Source organism: Panicum virgatum, chromosome 8K, assembly GCF_016808335.1.
Source record: "Panicum virgatum strain AP13 chromosome 8K, P.virgatum_v5, whole genome shotgun sequence".
NCBI lineage: Eukaryota > Viridiplantae > Streptophyta > Magnoliopsida > Poales > Poaceae > Panicum > Panicum virgatum.
Window position 1 is genome coordinate 44,056,381 of NC_053143.1, and position 6,114 is coordinate 44,062,494.

The window sequence follows — 6,114 nt, forward strand, 5'->3', positions numbered from 1 at the left end:
GTCCACGTGTATGTGGTAGCTGTCGCAGAACGCCAAGAATTTCTTGCCCGTGAACTGGGTGCCTTTGTCGGTGATGATCGAATTCGGGACCTCGAACTTGAAGACAATGTTAGTAAAGAACATAACAGCTTGCTCAGACTTGATCTTGCCGATGGGTCGAGTCTCGATCCACTTGGAGAATTTGTCGATTGCCACCAACAAGTGGGTGAGGCCCCCAGGCGCCTTCTGCAGCGGGCCAACAAGGTCCAATCCCCACACCGCAAACGGCCAGATGATGGGGATGGTCTATAGAGCGTGGGCCGGGAGGTGCGTCTTTCGAGCGTAGAACTGGCAACCCTCGCAGGTCCGCATGACGTCGGTGGCGTCGACGACCGCGGTGGGCCAGTAAAAGCCTTGTCGAAACACATTACCCACGAGGGTGCGCGGCGCGGCGTGGTGACCGCAGATGCCAGCTTGGATGTCACGGATTAGCTCCTTGCCCTCGGGGATCGGGATGCAGCATTGCAAGACGCCCGAGGGACTGCGTTTGTATAGCTCTCTGTCGATCACGATGAAAGACTTGGCCCGCCTAGCGAGGCGCCGCGCCTGAGCGCGGTCCGAGGGTAGGATCCCTCGAATCATCCAGTCGTGGTACTGGGTGCGCCAGTCTCGCAGAAGCGGGGCCTCGTCGATCTCCATTGCTTCGGCCTCGTCCATGGAGGAGGTTTCGAAGTCAGTGTCCATGGGCTCGGCCTCATCCGCCGAGGTGTTCCCCCCAGGGGGCTCGGTGTTTGAGGGGCCCGGTTCTGCTAGATCCTTGAAATCGATGGAGGGCTTGGTGATGTCGCGAGCAAAGATGTTCGGGGGGACGGTGGTCCGCCCCGACGCGATCTTGGCTAGTTCATCGGCATCCTCGTTGTACTTGCGCGGGACATGGTTGAGTTCTAGGCTGTCGAACTTGTCTTCGAGGCGGCGTACTACGTTGCACTTGGTCGATGACTAGCTGAGAGTCACCGCGTACGCGTACGTCGAGGCACTTGACGGCGAGCTCGATGGCGATGCGGAGGCCACTGAGGAAGGCCTCGTACTCCGCCATGTTGTTGGACACAGGGAAGTGTAGGTGTATTACGTAGCGCATGTGTTCTCCGAGGGGTGAGATGAAGAGGAGGCTGGCGCCGGCGCTGGTTTTCATCACCGACCCGTCGAAGTACATGGTCCAGCATTCAGCTTGGATTTGCGGCGGGGGCAGCTGAGTGTCCGTCCACTCAGCGATGAAGTCGGCCAAGATTTGGGACTTGACCGCCTTGCGAGAGGCGTAGGTGAGAGTTTCTCCCATTAGCTCCATGGACCACTTGGCAATTATACCCTCAGCTTCCATGTTGCGGACTATCTCTCCCAGAGGGAAAGACGAGACCACAGTGACGGGATGTGCCTCGAAGTAGTGGCGCAGCTTGCGCCGAGCCAAGACCACCGCGTATAGCAGCTTCTGGATCTACGGATAGCGTGTCTTGGTTTCGGACAACACTTCGCTGATGTAGTACACCGGCCGTTGGACAGGCAGAGCATGGCCCTCCTCTTGTCTTTCGAAAACGATCACCGCGCTGACCACTTGGGTCGTCGTAGCTACGTGCAGATAGAGGGGCTCGCTGTCTATGGGTGGTGTGAGAATGGGGGCATGAGTGAGTGATGCCTTCAGTCTGTCGAGGGCTTCTTGAGCTTCGGGGGTCCACGAGAAGTGTTCGGACTTCCTTGTGAGCCGATACAGAGGCAAGCCTTTCTAGCCGAGGCGCGAGATGAATCGACTGAGGGACGCTAGGCATCCCATGACCCTCTGTACCTCCTTTAGGTCCCGGATCGGTCCCATCCGAGTGATGGCCGAGACTTTCTCAGGGTTGGGTTCAATGCCCCGCTGAGGGACAATGAAGCCCAGAAGCATGCCTCAAGGGACTCCGAACACGCACTTCTCGGGGTTGAGTTTTACCCCCTTAGCCGTTAGGCAATCGAATGCGATCCTGAGATCGGCGACCAGGTCGTCCGCCTTCCTGGATTTTACAATGATGTCGTCGACATATGCCTCTATGTTCCACCTGAGATGGTCCCCGAATACGTGGAGCATACACCGCTGATATGTAGCTCCGACGTTTCTGAGGGCAAAAGGCATCGTGGCTTAGCAGTACATGCCAAAAGGTGTGATAAAAGAGATCGCGAGCTGGTCGGACTCTTTCATTTTGATTTGGTGGTAACCAGAATAAGCATCAAGAAAGGATAAAAGTTCGCATCCCGCAGTTGAATCAACGATTTGATCAATACGCGGCAAAGGAAAGGGAACCTTCGGACATGCTTTGTTTAAACTAGTGTAGTCTACGCACATCCTCCAATTTCCATTCTTTTTCTTTACTAATACAGGATTAGCTAGCCACTCGGGATGGAATACCTCCTTGATGAATCCGGCCGCCAGAAGTTTCTGCAGCTCCTCGCCGATCGCCCGGCGCTTGAGCTCGTCGAAGCATCGCAGGCGCTGCTTCACCGGCTTGGAGTTGGGGCGGATGTCAAGGGAGTGCTCGGTGACCTCCCTCGGTATGCCAGGCATGTCCGAGGGGCTCCACGCAAAGATGTCTATGTTGGTGCAGAGAAACTCGATGAGCACCACTTTCTATTTGCTGTCGAGGGTGGCGCTGACATGCAATGCCTTGTCGCCGGGGTGATTCGGGTCGAGGGGCACCTTCTTGACACCCTCGGCGGGTTTGAAGCTACCCACGTGCCGGTGCGTGGAGTCCAAGGCCTTGCTTGCCATCTTGTCGAGGGTGGCTGTGAGGGCCTCGTCCTCTGCTTGATCCTCCGCGTGCTCGACTTACTCGACATCGCACTCGTAGGCGTGCTCGAACGAGGAGCCGACGGTGATGACACCCTTTGGACCCGACATCTTCAGCTTGAGATAGGTGTAGTTGGGGATGGCCATAAACTTGGCGTAGTAGGGACGGCCAAGGATGGTGTGGTAGGCTCCCCGAAACCCCACAACCTCAAAGGTGAACACTTCCTTGCGGAAGTTGGCTGCCGTGCCGAAGCAGACGGGTAGGTCGATCTGGCCGAGGGTTTTGGACTCGCTTCCCCGGTGCAACACCATGGAATGGCGACTTGCTGGGACGGAGCTTGTCCAATCCGATCCCCATGAGCTCCAAGGTGTGGGCGTACATGATGTTGAGGCTGCTGCCTCCGTCCATGAGCACCTTGGAGAAGCGGGTGTTGCCGATGATGGGGTCGATAACAAGTGGATACCGTCCCGGGTGCGGGACGTAGTCGGGGTGGTCCTTGCGGCCAAAGGAAATGGTATCCTCCAACCAGTCGAGGTAGGATGGCGTGGCCTTGGTGATGGACAAGACTTCCCGGCGCTCACGCTTGCGCTACCGAGAGGTCATGTTCGTCGTCGGCCCTCCGAAGATGAAGAAGGCGTTCTCCACCGGGGGGAACTCGTCGTCTCCACCTTTGTCGCTAGCATCCTTCTTTTTGTCCTTGTCGCGATGCGCGACACGATTGTAGTACTTCCGGAGCATCTCGCACTGCTCGAGGGTGTGGTTGACCGAGCCCTTGTGGTAAGGGCATGGCTTCTTGAGCATATCATCGAACAGGCTGCCACCACCTCGAGGGGGCCCTCGAGGTCCTTTACGGTTCGAAGCAGCAACGATGGCCTCGTCGGAGTCCTCCGCCTGTCCCGATCCGTGCTGGTTCGGTGGGGCCGACTTCTTTTCTTTCTTCCCCCGCTTTTGTTTCTTGGTGGGGGCATTGGTCTTGGCGTTGCTGCCCTCTGCGGGCGCATCTTCCTTGCGCTTGTTCGCTTTGCCGTCAAAGATGGCACCAACTGCCTCCTCGCCGGCGGCGTAGTTGGTGGCGGCATCGAACAGTTCGTTAGTATTGGTGGGACGGCTTCGTGCAAGCTCGTGCACCAGGTTCCTGCACGTCGTGCCCTCGAGAAAGGCGTTGATGACCTCGACGTGGGTGACGCTGGGTGCACCAGGTTCCTGCACATCGTGCCCTCGAGAAAGGCGTTGATGACCTCGACGTGGATGACGCTGGGAAGCTCAGTGCATTACTTGGAGAAGTGCCGCACGTAGTGGCGCAGGGACTCATTGGGCTTCTGCCGACACCCTTTGAGGTCCCAGGAGTTCCCAGGGCGCACATAAGTGCCTTGAAAGTTGCCCACGAAGATCTTGACTAGGTCGGCCCAGTCGTGGATCTGATCCGCGGGCAAGTGTTCGAGCCACGTTCGTGTGGCATCAGCGAGGTGAAGGGGGGAGGTTGCGGATAATGACCGTGTCGTCCATCGCACCGCCCAGCTGACATGCTAGGCGATAGTCGTTGAGCCAGACCGCGGGATCGGTCTCTCCCGAGTACTTGACGAGGGTGGTGGGCTGTCGGAATCGCGGGGGAAAGGGAGCGGTACGAATCTCCCGGCTGAACACACAGGTGCCCGAAGGCTCCGGTGATTTGCCCCTGTCGTGCTCGGAGTCGAAGTGGCCACCCCGTTGAGGGGTGTACTTCCTGCCATTAATGATGTTGCAGGCGTCGCCGTCGCCGGCGTGTCCGCGCGTGTTGTGGAGTCACTCCCTTGCGGGAGTCTTTCCGATGCGGTCATGCACCGAGGGTGCTTTCACACCGTCTGCTGCGGCTGCCTTTCCCCTCCCTCATGGTGGAGTGTGCATTGAGGCCTCGTGGCCCTGACGTGCTGTACCTCTGGGCTTCGGTGCTGTCGAGCGCATGCGAGATGCAGAGCTCTCGGTCTGCTGCATAGCAGCCTGTTCGATGAGCACCTGTGCCTCGCGGTGCAGGTTGCGACCCGAAGTCGTCGATGGCTTGGGCATTGATTGGAGTAGGTAGGCTGCAGCGACGAGTTTTTCTCCGGCCGTTTTCATTTTCGGAGGTTTGTCGACATTGTCATCGGCTAGGATCCGCTCCCGGCAGCGCGTCCCGCCGCTTGGGCACGTGCGCCACGCGTGGTGCGCTGCTGCTCGAGTGCGGTGCGTAGCTCCTGTGTCTGCCGACGCTGCTCATCGAGCTTGGCTTGAAACTCCTTGAGTTGCGCCAGCTGTGCCTGCCGCGCCGCCGAGCTTGACGAAGAAGAAGGGGTCGTGACAGGCACCACCTCTTGATTTGCCTCCGCGTCTGCCCCGCCGTTCCCGTCATTGCCAGGGGCGTTGTCGTTTTGCCCGTCCGCGAGCTCGGCTATGAAGCACTCCCGAGTAGGATTGTAATCCCCCTCGCTAGAGTCTTCGGAGCAGGTGAGGTAGTAAACCGCCGCGAGCTGAAACGAACGGAAGGCGTCGGGGTCACAGACCCCGGAGTAGTCCTCGGCCTCCTCGGCCGTGAAGTTGTTCATGAAGAAGTTGATGTCGTCGGCGATTGAGCTCACCGTCTCGGGGTAGGAGTCATCAGGAGATGATGCGATGAGGTTGCGGATCGATAGGAGGTGATGACCCGGCAGATCCTCATACTCGGTGAAGTTGGTGCTGGATGAAAAGGCATAGGTGGCAGCATTGCTCATCCCGAAGGGAAAGGGCGATGGCACAGTCGTGCCCCCTGGAAGGCACTGGGGCTACAGTCAATGATGGTGCCGGCGCAGATGACGCCGGGGCATGTGATGACGAAGCGGTGGCCCCGTTGGCCGCGACGCTGAGCTGTGACATGCCAACCTCAACCCACGTGGGGGGCTGAGGCGTGCCGCCCTGCGCCACTCCATACGCGCTTGTCGCGAGTGCTGGCCCGAGCGCCTGTTGCGCCGGGCTGGTGAAGTTGGAGCGTCGGGGTTGCGTCTGGGCTAGAGGAGCTCCATGAGGTAACCGTTGCCGGTTGCCCAGAACTCAAGACTCCCGAACCAAATCACGTATCCCGCTGGGAGCGGATCCGAGGCGCCCATGGGAAATGGGTTGGATCTGCTCGCCATCCCTGGAGATCAAATGGGAACAAAAGAGAAAATGCCACGCAGCGGAGGCCCCTACCTGGCGCGCCAACTGTCGGTGTCCTGACCCTGCGGTCTGGACCCAACTAGTAATGATGCTGCGTGTTCCTCGTCCTAGATGATTGATGCAAGAGGCAACACAGTCACGCACGAGTTTATCCTGGTACCGGCCGCGGGGCCGTACG